The sequence below is a fragment of the Ictidomys tridecemlineatus genome, chromosome 8 (genome assembly GCF_052094955.1).
Source record: "Ictidomys tridecemlineatus isolate mIctTri1 chromosome 8, mIctTri1.hap1, whole genome shotgun sequence".
NCBI classification, from domain to species: domain Eukaryota; kingdom Metazoa; phylum Chordata; class Mammalia; order Rodentia; family Sciuridae; genus Ictidomys; species Ictidomys tridecemlineatus.
In genome coordinates this window covers 48,950,079-48,966,956 of record NC_135484.1, presented here as the reverse complement: position 1 = coordinate 48,966,956, position 16,878 = coordinate 48,950,079, and the positions used below count along the sequence as shown (strand labels likewise).

Below are 16,878 nucleotides of genomic sequence, written 5' to 3'. Positions count from 1 at the left end.
ACAGATTTTCATCTGTCCACTTTGCTTATAACACTTAATTACCACATAGATTATACTATAACAATGTGGGAGATGCTATATTATCCCCATTTTACACCTGAGAAAACAGAGCCTCAGAAAGGGTGAGTAAATAACTTGCCTACAGTACCAGGGTCAGGGATGAATGGGAACCCAGGTTGTTTGACTCCACAACGTACCTTCTTTAACCAAGTGCTCTCAAGGATGTTATTTGAACACAAAGTTACATTTAAAAATATATGCATATTTCTGAATATCTTAGTGACTTCTTCCTATTATACTGCTCTATGCTGAAATCAGCAACATCTTTCTTTAATAATCCCATCAAAGATTACAATTATAGTGCCAGCTGAAATATTAAGTTTTGAAGAGTGAAGGAAATGAGTACTTCCAGCCCTAAACTTCCTATGCCTGCTAGAAACTAAAGCACTACTGTATTAGCTTTTACTTAATAGCAGATTGTCTGGGGCCAGCAGAGGCCCTAGTGGTCCTGCCAACCACCTCCTGTGCTTCCATTTGTTAATGTTCACCTGTTCCCCTCATTAGTATGCACACAGACAGTGATTTCAGCTTATTCCCAAAGCCTTGTCTTGACATGAAGTCATCTTCTCCTTTGGTGTACTTCTTTGCATAGCCATTGAAAGATTCTTTATCTGAATTCTGAAATGTGGCAATACAAATATTCCTGAGAAGTTGAAATATTTCCTATCCCTGGCATCAGAAACAGAAGGAAAAAAATGTCTGGTGAAATGACAGTGCAGCCATGAATCACTGTGATCTGCTATTTAATCCTGTGTCTCACCAGGAGGTCCTGTCCTGGCCTAGTTCATCGCCCCCACCAACACTGGAAAGCATATGACTTCCTTGGACTAGGGCTATAGAGAAATGTTGGACTAAAATGTTTCATGCTAGCCTGATTTTTTTTATTATTATATTTACGTCTCAGACTCTGAGTTGCCCTCATCACTTAGTTCAGCAGTCATTTTTTTTGCTGCATAAGCATGATAAAATTAACATATTGCCCCATTGTGATCTTCCTAGCTTTCTTAACAGAAAATTCACTCTGCAACCACCAGAATAGGGCAAAAAGGCAACTTGAGCTTCCTGCTTCTGCTTGCTTTGTGTATGCAAGCTTTCCAGTCCAAAGTTCAAGAAGTCAGGGGTGAAGGTCCAACTGGAATACTTTGGTTCTGGTGTGTAGATACCAAGCACATGAGAAAGGTTTGAACAAGAGGATGTGTGACTTTTAAGCTTTGAGAGAAGTATTTTTATTGATCCTTTTTAATAGTATGAAAACCTGGTGTCTGAAGGATTCTGTCTATCTTGGATTGGGTGCCTATTCTCCTTGGTATAGTCATGAAAAATAACACTATTAAAATATCTGATTCTTTAGTTTCAAAGTATGGTTCACAAAAGCATGTAACGGTTTGCAATCCCAGTCACTTACTTATTACTGAGGAGTGACAGAGTACACTTGGGATAATTGTTTACATAAACAAGGAAGATTCTTATTGTAATTACCTATACTTATCAAAACATCGTGTGGTGTGGGCCTGATTTTATGGGTGAGTTTCTCCATTTCTGTATTTCATTTTGTATGAGGCTAGGAGAAATTTCCATCCCAACCCTTTAACTACTATCCCTATCTTATCCATTTAAAATATGCCTTGTACAGTATCCTTACTCCATTTTTATAATATATTTTTAAAGAGGGTTTATGTAACATTTTACATTTGGATGACACACTAAATGTTGTGGGATTAATTGTATTTCCCAGAAATTCTTATAGAAGGTCCTAACCTCCCCCCGCCCATTTCCAAATTTGACCTTAAAAAGAGTGCAAGTTAAACTGGAGTCATTAGGATAGATACTAATTCAATATGACTCTTCCTTATCAGAAGAGATCAGGACACAGACTAGACAGAGGGATGACCAAGGAGGACACAGTTGAGAAGGTGACCAAGTCAAAGAGAGAGGCCCTTGAAGAAACCACACTGAGAACAACTTGGTTTTGGACTTGTAGCTCCAGGACTATGAGAAAACAAATTTCGGTTGTTCAAGCTAAAAAGTCTTTAGTATTTTGTTATGGTAGCTCTAGCAAACTAATATATTACATAAATTACATTTTCAATATGGAGAAGCAACACAGACATGTACATAGCAATTAGGGGATCCAAAAAGTAGGAGATTTAAAATAAAGATTCTAGTCAAGTTATTTACTTCCTACTGGTAAATTGCAACTATTATAAAATAGAGGCATCAAAATCATGTTGTGAGGATTAATGAGATCACATTGGTTAAGTGCTCCTTTGGAGATAAATTCCATAATTTTACCACCTAGGTACACGATGAAAAAAAAAATTCAGTTTGCTTTGATGCATGCTATATAAAGTGAGCAATCAGCAGCCTTCATTAATCTTCTTTCTTTTATCTCTTTACTAACTAATGTTGCTAAAGGGGAGAATGTTGTAAACCAAGGTTAAATATAAGAGAAACTAAAAAGGCAAAGAAGAAATTGGTTCCTTTTATTTTTACTTAATGTGTCAATGCCTTAACCTTAGGGTCAAATTTTGACAAATTCATTTATCAGTCTATAGAACAAAGCCAAATAAGGTGGGGGGAGGGGGTGAAATTGGAAGACCAAATTTGATTCACATGTTAATCCTACCCGTGGTAGATCTCTTTGAACTTCAATTTCTGCATCTGCAAAATGCAAAGACAAACATCCTCCTATTAACTGAAATCTAAGCAATTTAGACCCACACTTCTATTGAAAATGAGCAAATGACTTATGCAAAATATTTAAAGTAATGATAACAGTAATGTTTTTTAAGTATCAAAGAAATAACAAGATACTAAGTAAGTATTGAACAAGATCCCAGAAAATATAAGGCCAAGGCCAAGGCTAAAAGGCGCTTTTTCTTTGAAGTTACCAGCTGACTTAGGAAATACAAAATTGTAGCAAAACTGAGCTGAGGTTTTTTTGTTGTTGTTGTTTGTTTGTTTGTTTTTGTTTTAAAATATTTTTTTAGTTGTAGTTGGATACAATACCTTTTTTATTTTTATTTATTTTTATGTGGTGCTGAGGATCAAACCCATCGTCCCTCACATGCGCTCTACTGCTAAGCAAGTGCTCTACTGCTAAGCCACAACCCCAGCCCAAGTTTTGTTTTTTGCTGTTGGTGTTTTATTGTTTATTTGTTTGGCAGTCTTACAGACTGAACAGAGAAAAAGCAAAGTTCAGAGTCCACCAAAGTTGAGGACTCTGACCAACCTTTGTGTCTACTAGTCAAAACATAATAAAATACCCTCTACTGAATGGCTTTCACTCCAGAAATTAATTTTCTCATAGGTATGGAGGCTATAAGTTCAAAATCCAGGTTTAATCAGTGTTCGGTTCCTGCTGAGACCTTCTTCCAGGCTGGTAAACAGCAGCCTTCTTGCTTGTGTCCTTTTATGGCTGAGCAAGTAAGCGCAAATTGTCCAACATCTTTTCCTATAGGCACACCAGTCCTACCGCTGGGCACCCTATCATTATGATCTTATTTGACCTTAGTTATCTCCTTACTCCTAATACAGTAACATCAGGATTTAGGGCTTCAACATATGAAGTTCAGGGAGAGATTATTTAGTTTAGAACAACCATTCGAACTTGGGACCTCATAACCTCAGGGCAAGGGAGCCAGGAAGTTCCTTCACTCTGCCAGAGAACTGTGGCATTCTGGGTGTGACAGAAAACCTCAGGCCTCAAACTCGGACCAAGAGATTCTCTAAGGTTCCTGAAACCACTATGTATCTCACAAAGTGGTAGCTACACAATTATTTAATCACATTGTAAACTTTCATATTTAATTTACTGTTTTATATGCATGTTATATTTCATTTCACTTATAAAAGATTTTAATATAATAATAACAATAATAACTGTCTTTCAGGTTCATATTTATATCAAAGATTCAACATACTGCTTAGTATTTTTTCAGTCTTACTGTCCTTTCATTTACCTCCACTTCTTCTCTCAGTTTAACATCACTTCTTCTCCGTTTCCTCCCTTGTCCCTGCAACATTCATCTACAGTCTCCTCTCTTCATTGAGCTGTTTTACTACGACATGATGAATGCTGTCAAGTTGAGTCACGTCATGTGGGAAGTACTGTAAGGAAGGGGCTAAGTGCATCCAGACTACCTGAGGACCTATGTTAAAAAAATTTTTCTCAAAACAGTAAATCTGAAGGTTAGTCCTTTGTATTTGTGAATCCATCTATTCTAAAAGGTGTTGAGAAAATGGCATGTGGACTAAAACTAGTCAGATGCTGGAGTGAGGAGAAAAAAAAGTGTGAGACAAATTTCTGCCCCTCGGGAGGTTCATTTCATATGTAGCTGAAGAAAATAAAAGATATTAAGCAATTAGAGAAACAACAGGGTTTCAAAGACAGCTGCATAAAGGAAGTATAATTCTAAATAAAGAGTAAAGAACAGGTGACTTTAGAATTCAGGGAAAGGACAGGAACTTAAAGTACGCCCAGAAGAAGAATCTGATACAGATGATGGCAAAGGAGGAAGCACTGGTTGGAGAACAGCATTAGGTTCATCTATTGAGTGTCTACTATATACTGTACTGTGCTGTACATCTCAGAGGTATAGCATCTCTATACATCTATATACATCTCCATTTTGTGTGTCTTAAAAAGCCACATTGAGGGTTATTGCTAACATTTTACAGTTAATGAATTAAGACTTAAAATGGCCCTACACCAAACCTACATGTAGTGAAATTAGAATCTGAAGTTAGAATTTGGTGGGACATCAAAGCTTGTTTTCTGAACCATTACCCCAGACCACATTTCACCAGGGTTATATTATGGGTGCTATCTCAAGAAGGCGGAGACGGGCTCAGGCAATCGGCAAACAGGAACCAAGCATTATAAGGGTTTTTGAAGAAGGAAGTGAAATGCTAAAAGCAGTTTTTAGAGCAATTTTTCTGATCTTGACAGGAGGAAAAAAAAATAGAATATTGCAGATTCTATCCAGGGTATGATGTTTGGGTTTTGAACTCGGGGGATGGCCATGAGAACAGAGAGCAATGGTTGACAACTTTATAAGAAGAAAAGAAAGATATGTTGACATCAGCTAGGTAAATGAAGGAGAAAGAGAAGTCAAAATCTCAGAGAGATGGGGGAAAAAAATGTAACATTGATAAGAAGACAATAGATAGATGGGAAGAAAGGGATGGGAAGAAAGGGAGTTCAGGTTTTATGTGCTCACTTGGAGGTGACAGCAGGAAATCCAAGGACATGTTTGTCATAAACGTTGGGAAACCCAAGGATAAAAGACCACAGCAGGATCCGTGGGATGCAAAAGGAACTGTGAAGCATCAAGGTGTCAGTAAGATAAATGCTGGTATTTTACAAATACTCAGAAGCTGTTTATAGGAAAGATACATCAAAAGTACAAAATGATAAATAATGAGAGAATTTCTCCCAGCTGCTACTCTGCCTATATTCCTCTTTATTTCATACTTCCCCCTCAGTGTACTCTAACTGCTGGGCATAGAAACTGTGATCCTACCCCAGCTTCTTAATTTCTGCCCAGGTCTGCTTGCTTAGATATATTTGTGCTTTTAATCCTAGCCTACCTCTGTGTCATCTCAAATAATAAGGATAATAATGGCTGAAGTCTATCCATGCGGCACTGATTGGTGTGATATACCTCTACACCATGTTATTTCAAGGTAAACATAAGATTAAACTCAATTACGCTGAGGATTAGATTCTGTCAAGTCAGACTTTCTAATGAAGCTAACCTTTCACCCTTTTCTGTGTGGCCTTTCTTATATTACTTTGGGTAAAAGCTGAAATTATTATTTTTTTTAAAAAAAAGGAAAAGAAAACTTCAAAATCCAGGGGCTCAACAACATAGAATTATATTTTTTTACTCACATCATAGTACAAAAAGAAGAATGAAGGTCCAGCAGATAACATCCAGCATAACACCCTTAACTGATGGTTCCCATCTAAGAGACAAAGGCGCCTGGCTCCCCTTTCAGGGAGGGGAGAAGAGAGACTGGAGGAATCGATTGGTTTCCTTTTTATAAAATGGACTCAACGTATACACATCACTTCTGCTCGTATCTCATTGGTCAGATTTAGTCACATGATTCTGGGCTAGCTCAATAAGAATTTCTTCTCCAGGTGTCAAAGTAATTTTTTTCTCTCTATTTTTTTACACTGGGGATTAAACTCAGGAAGACCTTACCTACCACTGAACTACATACTCAACCCCTTTCATATTTTAATTTTGAGATGGGCTATCCCTAACTTGTTGAGTCTGGCTTCAAACTTGCTATCTTCTACCTTCAGCCTCAGAAGTTCCTGGAATTGCAAGTGTGTGCCACCATTCCCAGCCTCAAAGTCATTTTTAAGGGCTGGGGATATAGTTCAATTGGAAGAGTGCTTGCCTTGCATGTATAAGATCCTGGGTTCAATCCCCAGCACCAAAAAAAAAAAAAAAAAAGTCATTTTTAAAGTGAAAATATCACTTTATGCTTTCATTTTCATGTGTACCCTATTACTATTTAAAAGCAGAGTGACTTTATTGAAAATTGTAAGAACATACATCTGGGCTTCTTCTTTCCATCCCCACTTTATGGGGAACACCTTGATTATGAGAAATAAAATTTGGAAATATTGTAACAGTGTTTATTATCAAGAGAGAATATGTCACCCTTTCTAAGACATCAAATACAGCCAGTGAAACTCATTAGCTCCCTTGCAAATAATGAAGCTAGTGAAACTCACTAGCTCCCTTGCAAATAGCTCTCTTTAAATCCTAATTTACACCCATCTTCTCAGCTAAACCATCTTCCCATCCTGAGAGGGTGTGAACTTTGTAGAACACTCTGACAAATGTGAATTAATAATTACATTGATTCAAAGGGTGAAAGGGAGGATATTTCAGTGATTTTTCCCCTCAAAAATGTAATCTTGACAAATGGAAAACTGCTGTCTCATTAGCTAATAAGCTTGTCAGGATTGGAATTATACATACAGGCTTAAATAATAAGCTCATTTCTAATAATAAAAATAGAGAAAAGAAAAAAAATAAAACAAATTCCAAGAGAAAAGTCAACAGAACTTAAAAAAAAAAGAAAGAAAGAAAAACTTAGATATTGAATTCTAGCCATTAATTCTGATTAATAATTTTTATGGGTTTTTGTTTGTTTGTTTGGTGGTCCTGGATATAAAATTCAGGGCCTTACAAATGCTAGGCAAGTGCTATACCACTGTACTATACCCCCAGCCCTCTAGCCACTAACTCTATGGTCTCAATTATTGAAATCTAAGAAAACATGGCTAACACTTTGACTCTGTAGGGCAGGGTCTCTGGTTAATTCAAGCATATTTAGTTAATAACAGGCCAGGAAAGTCAACAGGGTTTTCTGATTTTATCTTCTCATTTTTGTGTTATTACTACTTGGAACCTTTATTCTATTCTAGATATGTAAGATAATATGATTAATCATTTGACTATAGATGGTTTTCAAAATATTTAGATGATGATTTTTTTTTCTTCTTTTTTTAAAGAACAGTGCCATAGTTTCTTACATATTCTACCATTTTCTTGTAAAAGTTTCCAGTGAGGGAATCTTTTTCTTGAAATGCCCTTGTTTGAGACACAGATCATTTTAATTTCTGATGATCTAAATATGGAAGTAAGTCCAACTTATCCACTTGTTAATAATATTACCAGACTCTTTAAAATGCATTATGACGGTGTTTATGCAGGATGATCTCATTACCTGAATTAAAAAATCTGAGCTTTAGCACAGTGTGACTTCATCATGGCTTAAGAGAATTTATTTGTAGGTTATTAGTACTGTCCATGTAGAATTACTTGTATTTAAGTAGAAAACTCAAATATTGGTGTACTTTTAATGTATTTGTAAGAGAAAAGCTTCTCTGTTCTTTATAAGAGGTCTCTTCTTTTTATAGAAATGACTTTAAACCATGCTAACTTTTTATGATTATCTAGTGATTTTCTACTGAGAATTATAGGAGACTAACACATACAGGCCAGATTATAATGAAATGTAGACATTAGATTACATAATGTAAACTTAAATAGTGTTTCAATTTCTATTGTTTTAATTTGCACAGAACTTCATGCCAAAACATATCCAAGAAAATATTAGGGTTTCAGATATTGCTTTATAATAATTCTATCAAACAATATTTAGATGAAAAAAATACTGTTTTGCAAGTTCTCATCCCTGAAGAATCATGAATAATCACTTGTATTCGGGAGGGAGAATCCATGGAAACCAATCCTGCCTACAAGAATGCAACGTGTTATTTTTTCGACAATTCATATTCTAGGTGTTTGATCAAACCAGCAATTAAACTATCTAAGCACTAGAGAGACTAAATCAGATTAAAATTAAATTATGGCACCTGGTCAAATACTTCCCCAAATAAAAACAAAAAGAAATCAGTAATCCCTTTTTTGAAGATGCTTCAACCATAAGATAATTAGCATTTAACAAGTCCCAGCTCAAAAGAGGCAGCTCCTGTTCTAGTGCATCTGTGGTCCTTACAGTGAACTTCCATTAACCTGTGTCTTTCTTGCTTTCTTCATTACTTCAGGTGTATACATATATATGTGCAATCACACATACAGCATCTGTTTTGAAGTTTATCCCTACATGATACCCTATTACCATAAAATTTTCTAAACTCTTATACGGTAGGGACAATGTCTCTCCTATTTACCTGACATCCTCAGTGCATGGCACAAAACAGATGTTCCAAAAATATTTTTTAAATGAGTTACTGGATTAACAAATGAGTACCAAGATGGTCACCCCACGCACTACAGAAAGGACTTTTGTCAAGATCACAAAACCTCCATTGCTAAATCTGGCTGTCAATTTCCAGTTCTCATCTTATTTGATCCATTCACCAATCTGACAGGTTAGTCATTGTCTCCTCTTCAGTGGTGTTTCTCCTACCTCTCTGGTCACTCTTTCTCAATCTCTTTTGATGGTTTCTCTTCTCTCTGAGCTTCGACTGTCAGTCTCAGGATTCAAATGGAGTGTTTTTCTAAGTTCTTCCATGATCCCCTCAATTTCATGGCTTTAAATCACTTCAAAAGCTTCTAAATTTATATCTTCAGCCTAAATATCATCCCTAAACTCCAGACCATGCAACTATTGACATTCCCTCTTAGGTATCTAATGGACATATCAATCGTAGCATGTGCAAAATTGAATTTCTGCTTCCCCCCCCCCTTCCACACACCCCCTTTATGTCCAACATGTTGTATTTGCGTTGGTTCCCACATTAGTTCATGGATCTTCTATGCTCCAGATTAAGTTACCCACTATTTTTATTGCCAGCACTATTGCAGCTACCACCAGAAGCAGAAAAATAACTTCTGCCTCCAATTCCACTCACCTACGAGGCTTTCCATTGTCCGGTTCTATTTGGGAATCTGTCAGCAAGGGAATATGTGAATAGTAGTTTGCAATTTTTCAGCCCCTTGATACAGAGAAGAGTTTAGAAGACAGAGAATAGAGCCAATCACTCTTAGACATTAACTGCCACTTATCTCCTAATTGGCCTCCCTGTTTCTGCCTTTACCCCTAATCTGTTCTCAGAAGTGTGCTCAGAAACATTTTCTAAAATGCAAATCAGATTATGTCATTCACCTGCTAAAATAAAATAAACGTCACTTGCTCTCTCTATATATTAATTAAAACATGCTCACTTTAATAATATTACCTGTACATTTTAATTTTACAATTAATTTTCATGTATGCTAGCTCAATCTCTCTTGACCTCTAATCTGATGTTTTTCTTATATTTGTACAATACTACAATAGTTTCCCTTATCCAAGGTTTTGCTTTCTGTGGTTTCAATGAACCAGGGTCAAATACTATCCAAATATATTAAAAAGAAAATTTCAGAAATAAACTAGAAACCTGTAAGTTTTAAAATGCTTGGTGAAGTTGTATACTATCCTGCTCTTTCTTACCCAGGCAATGATTCATTCTCTTCATCCAGTGTATCCATGCTGTGCACACTACCTGTCTATTAGTAATTTAGTAGACAAGTTAGTTACCAGATCAACTGTAGGAGTATCAAAGTGTATATGTTCATGTAACCATTATTTTACTTAATAGTGGCCCCAAAGTACAAGAGTAGTAAGTAATGCTAGAAAGATTGATATATCAAAAGAAAGCCATAAATACTTCCTTTAAGTGAAAGGGTAAAATAAGGAAAAAAATCATATGTTGATGCTGCTGAGATCTATAGTAGAATAAGATATTTTAAGAGAGAGAACACATTCACATAACTTTCATTATAGTCTATTGTTATAATTACTCTATTTTAATATTATTGTTGTTGGCCTTTTATTGTGTCTAATATTAAATGAGACATTCCAGAAATAAATTAGAAAATCATAAGTTTTAAATTGTATCCAACTCAAAGGGATGCAAGTTTAAATGAAAGGATATGATTGGTATTTCTGTATAGGAAAAATTGTAATATGTATGGGATTTCTGAACAGTGCAAAAGCTTTTTAGTTCCATGCAATCCCATTTGTTTGCTTTCATTTTCATTGCCTATGCTTTGGGGTTATATCCAAAAACTCATTACTCATGTTCATGAATTAGAAGAATTCATATTGCTAAAATATCCTTACTATCCAAAACGATCTACATGTTCAATGCAAGCCCTGTCAAAATTCCAATAACATTTTCTTCATAAATAGAAAAAACAACCCTAAAGTTTGCATGGAGCTACAAATAACAAAACAATTTTCCAACAAAAAGAATAAAATTAGAGGAATCATACTATGTGAATTAAAAATATACAACAAAGCCATAACAACTGAAATAGTATAGGACTACAATTAAAAACAGACACCTATTCCAATGGAACAGACTAGCGAGTTTAGAAATAAATTCAGCATTCATAATCAATGTTCAACAAAAGTGCTAAGAACATAGAATGATCAAAAGACAGTATCTTTAATAAATGATGCTGGGAAAACTGTATATTAATGTATGGAAGAGTGAAATTGGACTCTTATGGCATACTATTTACGAAAAAAAAAAAAACTTAGAATGAATTATACTGAAAACATAAGCCTGAAAACTATAAAACTACTAGAAGAAAACAGGGGAAAATCTTGTTATTGACCTGGATAATGTTATTAATTCTTCTTCAAATATTTTGGTAGAATTCACTTGTGAAGCCAATAGACACTGAGACATTCTTCTGGGGAGTTTTGGATCATTAATTCAATCTTCTTACCTATTATTAATCTAGTAATATTTTCTACTTTATGATTCAGTTATGGTAAGCTGCATTTTTATAGAAATGAATTCATTTATTCTAGGTAATGTACTTTTCTGCCACATGATTCTCCACAGTAGTCTGTTTTGTTGTATTTCTGTGCCATCAGCTTCAATGTCTCATCTTTGAGATTAAATTTTATATATTTGAGGCTCCTCTCTTTTTTTCTTATTCTACATAAAGATTTATAAATTTTGTTTATATTTTTAAATAATGCACTCTGTTTCATTGAAATATATATATATATATATATATATATATATATATATATATATATATTGTTTCCAGTCTCCATTTTATATATTTCTACTGTGGTATTAATTATTTCCTCCCTTCTACTAAATCTCTTTGGTTCCTCTTTTTTGTAGTTACCAAAAGTATATAAAGTTAGGCTATTTATTTGGGAACTTTTCTCTTTTGTATTATAGGTAGGTGTATGAGTCTATTATTTATTACTAGAATGAAATACCTAAGACAGGATAACTTTATAAAGAGGTTATTTAGCTCACAGTTTGGGATGCTGAAAAGCCCAAGTTGAGCAGCCTCATTTGTACGGGCTCTGGTGAAGACTTAATGGTAATTGAAATCACAACAGCAGAAGCATGTGTGGGAAGAAGAGACCACATCCTAAAAGTGGATGCCAAACATTGATTCAGGGGCCAGACTTGCTCTTATAACAACTCACCCTTCTGAAAACTCAGGAGTTCCAGAAGTGTTTCCCTAATCTCCATTTCCTCAGTAACCTAAGGACCCCCCACTAGATTCCACCTCTTAAAGTGCATACCAGTTCCTAACACTGCCACACAAGGGACAATAATCCCAACACATGAACACTTGAAGAATATACTCAAACTATATACAAACCACAGCAGTTGGTTTATCACTACAAACACTCTTTTTTAGAAATACTTTTGTTTCATCCCATAAATTTGGAAATGTTGTTTCAATCTTCATTTGTTTAAAATATTTTAAGTTACTTTTTTATTTCTTTTTGGTCCATTGATTGTTCAGGAGTGTGCTACTTAATGTCCATGTATTTGTTCCTGTTACTGTTTTCTAATTTCATATTATTATAATCAGAAAAGATATTTGAAATAATTTCAGACTGCTTGAATTTGTTAAGATTTGTTTTGTGGCTTATGATCAGTCCTGAGGAATGTTCCACATGAACTTAAGAAGTGTGTGTAGTCTGCTGCTGTTGAAAGAAATGCTCTCTATATGTCTACAGTGTTGTTCAATTTCATTGTTTTCTTGCTTATTTTCTGTCTGAATGATCAATCCATCATTGAAAGCAGGGCACTAAAGTTTCCTACTCTTTTTATAGCACTATTTCTTCCTCAGCTTTTTAAATATTTTTATTTATTTATTTAGGTGTTCTAACATTGGGTGCATGTATATAATCACAATTGCTATATTCTCTTGATGAATTGACCCTTTTGTCATTATAAAATAACTATCTTATCTCTTTTTACACTTAGTAACTTACTCTACTTTTTTTCTGATTTAAGAAGAGACATCTCTGCTTTCTTTTGGTTACCTTTTAAATGGAATACAATTTTTCATCCTTTCATCTCCAACCTATATGTATCCTTAAAACTAAAATGAGTTTCTTGTAGGCAGCAAGTAGTTGGATCTTTATCCAGTCATCCATTCTTTGTTGCTTAATGAAATAATTTCAACCATTTACCCTTAATTATTTGTAAGCAAAGACTGTCATTTTGGTGACTGTTTTCTAATTCTTTTATAATTTTTTTGTTTCATTCTTCACCTCTTACAGTCTTTCTTTATGATTTAATGGGTTTAGTAATTATGTATGATTCCTTTCTCTTTATTTTTTGTGTATGTAATATAGATTTTTTTTTCTTTGTCTATTTTAAGCTGATAACAACTTAAACTCTACTGTATATGGAAACTCAATGTTTTAACTTACCTTTCCTCTAAATTTTATGCTATTGATGTCACATTTTACATTTTATACATATCTATTAACAAATTATTGTAGCTATAATTATTTTTACTTTAAACACTTTTATAAGTTTTTTTTATTAGAGTTAAATAGTATGCATCACCATTACAGTGTTAAACTATTCCAAATTTGACTTTACCCTTACCTTAGAGTGACTTCATACTTTCACATGTATTAGTATAGTTTCATTTCAACTTGAAGAACTCCCTTCTAGTATTTCTTATAAGGCACATTTTGTGGAAATGAACTCCCACAGATTTTATTTATCCTGAAAGTGTATTTTTTTCATTTTTAATGGACAGCCTTGCCAGTTACATTATTCTTGGTTGGCAGTTCTTTTTTTTTCCAACAAGTTAGAATATATCATCCCACTGTCTTCTGGCTTCAAAGTTCTGCTGAGATATCCACTAATAGTCTTAAAAATTTTCCCTTGTTTGTGACAAGTTGTTTTTCTTTGGGTGCTTTCAAATTTTCATTGTCTTTGATCTTTAATGTATTTTTAATAAAAACTTATCTGTATTTAATTTATTATAGACCTATGAATTTCATGAACCTGAATGGTCATTTCCCTCTCCAGAATTTAAGAGTTTTCTGTCATCATGTTTTTAAATTATATTTATGCCACTTTCTTTTTCTGGAATACCCATAATGCTTATATTGGTTTGCTTGATGATATCCCATAATTCAACAAGCTTTCTTTAATCTTCTGAATTATTTTTTCTTTTTGTTCCACTAACAATCTCAAAAGAACTCTCTGAACTCATTAATTCTATTTTCTGATTGATCAAGTCTGCTCTGGAAGATCTCTCTGAACTTTTTCATTTTAGTCATTGTGTTCTGTAGTTCCATAATTCTTTTTAGGTACTTTTTTTGTGATTTTTGCTTCTTTATGGAAGTTTTCAGTTTTATGCATGTATTATTTTCTCTGTGTTCTCTTAGAGCTCATTGAATTTCTTCAAGAAGATTATTTTAAATTTATTTTCAGGCAATTTGTAAATCTTTGTTTTTTTTTAGAGTCAATTCATGATGCTTTATTTGTTCTTTTGATGGCATCATGTTCCCCGGATTATTCATGAATCTTGTGGCCATGAGTTTGTTTCTGTGCATTTGAAGAAGTAGACGTTTATTCCAGTCTTTTAAAATTGGTTTAAGCAAGAAAGGTCCCTCACTGGGTCAGCTTGCCCGGAGATTCTGTACAGGTTATCTGGCATGGTAGAGTCTTCAGGAGGTCATGCTGCTGGGCAGGCGGCTTATGGCAGCACTTGGGTGACCTGGGGCTTGGATCTACAGAAGGTAGCCTAGAACCTGGATCTAGAGGGTTGGGCTTAGATTTGTGGTCCTAGAAGGCTGATTTTGTGCTAAGATCCATTGAGATGGACCTAGAGACTGAGTTTGTGGATCAGACCTGGAGATTGTATCCATGAAGGACAACCTAGTGATAACATTTGACTTCAAAGTGGCTGACTTGGTTGCTGGGTTTAGAGCCTCACTCTATAGTGGTGGGCTTGACTTTTACGTCCATGGGGTCAGGCTGGTACCAGGATATACGATGGAAGGCCTGAACTCTGTTTATTGAAGTATATCTAAACATCAGATTAACTGCAGTTGAGGGCTACAGGGACTATCCTGGCCACTGGGGCCTTTCTATTTTGTTTGCATATATCCCTCACTACCTTCTACACAGAAAATTTTCCATGTTTCTTTTAAAATGTTATCTCTTCCTGCATAAAAATGAACACCACAAAAAGAATCTGTGTTCATTAAGATTTTTAGGGATCTAGATTAGTGTTTTAGCAGTTATAAAGCCATTTCCCACATACTTAACTTAATGGACATCAGGAAAAAACAACCAATAACCAGGAAATTGGTTTTTGTAAGCAACATATGTAACAACTCAGGTAACTTTTTCTTGACTTTTCTAATGAGTAGCTTCCCAAGAGGAAAAAAAAAAAAACAAGATTGGTACTATAATACAATAGTAGAGTGATTGCAAAATGCTAGAACCATATATGTTACCAAAGATCTCTTCCATCTATAAATTAAAAAAAAAAAAGTACAATCCAACTGGCTTAATCCAACAGTCAATTTATTCAGTACCTTAACTGGCTAATCCAGGAGATGTTCTGACACATAACTAGATTCAGAGTATCATCAGATGTATAACAGATACATCAAGTGTCTTTTCTGCACATGACTTTATTTTCTGTGATAACTTAATTCTCAGGTAAGATCTTCTCAACTACTGCCAAATCTAGCCGCATTTTTTTTGTTGTTGTTCCCCTCATAAGCATCATAGTGGAGAAAATGACTCTTTCCCTGTGGTTCAAAACAAAGTGGCCAGTATGACCCTTGCTGGCTTGGATGAGTCCCCATTCTCACTGACCCTATCACTCTATCTTCAAACATCCTCATTTAAGTCACACCCAGTTCCTCAAGCCATGGGACTGTAGAAAATCCCACAAGAACCAGGTAAAAGTGAAGCATAACCAGCTTCACAGTGAAATCCCAAGGGCTTTTACCAAAAGAAGGAAAAAGTGGCTCTGAATAGGCATTTCCACTAATATCTACTATATTGTAAAACATCCAGGGTTCTGAGGAAAATTTTTAAATATATTAAAAGTAAAATAATAAGAGATAAGACTGGAAAGTTAGGATGAAATCTGATTACAAAGAGCTTTGTTTTTAATTGAGTAAAGCACTTGATGAGGTCTCAGGAGACCTGAGTTCTATTTCCAAGTCTTCCCAGAATTGTCCATGTGATCTTGCCAAGGAACTTAATATCTCTATAAATGTTTCCTCAACTCTAAAAATGATAAATTATACTAAAGGAATCTCCATGTTTTCTACCAACCACCAGCTGACAATTCCAAGTGGGTCAAACTGGACACTTCAGCCAGCTAGTGTCCACCCATAACACACATATTTATCATCATATGAGGGAAGCAAGAGGGAAACACCTGCTCCCTTCTCTTTTGCCACCAGCAGGGACATTGTTTACTATCTTGTCCCTAGTACTGGAGAACATTACGATCCATGGATGTCAAAATGAATTCCAGGCAGAGAATTTGGTTCTTGTCAGCACTTTTCCCAAACCTGGCTATGCTTCAACGTTAACTGAAGAGCTCATAAAAAGTACATTCTCGGGCCCCTTTCTATTGAATTAAATTGGGTTGATGAATTTGTACTTTCATAATTCCCCTTGTCTTTAGTTCATTGTATTCTCTAGTTTTGAATGTGGCAATTTTTCAGGTCAATATTATTTAATACTACTAAAAAAAAACTTATGTATTTATGTTCCAAGAGAGAGCTTGTTTCAGATATATGTACCCACTAGTCATAATATATATTGTTTGACACTAAAATATGGGAGGAAAAATAAATGTTCACTAATATATCTGAGTGTTTTATGCAGAGGAGATGTGTTTCACTTGATAAGAATTATGATTTTTTCATAATATATACGAGATACATCATCTTTATTCTGCTAGTTTCAGAGAACTAGACATAACTTTGCAATTTTCACAAAACAACCAA

At 34.7% G+C, this 16,878-nt stretch overlaps 1 protein-coding gene across 44 annotated transcripts in view; it reads right to left on the bottom strand.

The window, feature by feature from the left end:
* The window catches only part of LOC120889308 (uncharacterized), a 306,686-nt gene that overhangs the window by 276,354 nt on the left and 13,454 nt on the right, over nt 1-16,878 (bottom strand). The window contains exon 2 of one of the 44 annotated variants that reach the window (XM_078019388.1): nt 2,687-2,721. The exons of the other annotated variants lie outside the window; for them this stretch is intronic. The gene's annotated coding sequence lies outside the window, so the exon portion shown is untranslated. The remainder of the gene's footprint in view (nt 1-2,686; nt 2,722-16,878) is intronic. 44 annotated transcript variants of the gene reach the window in all.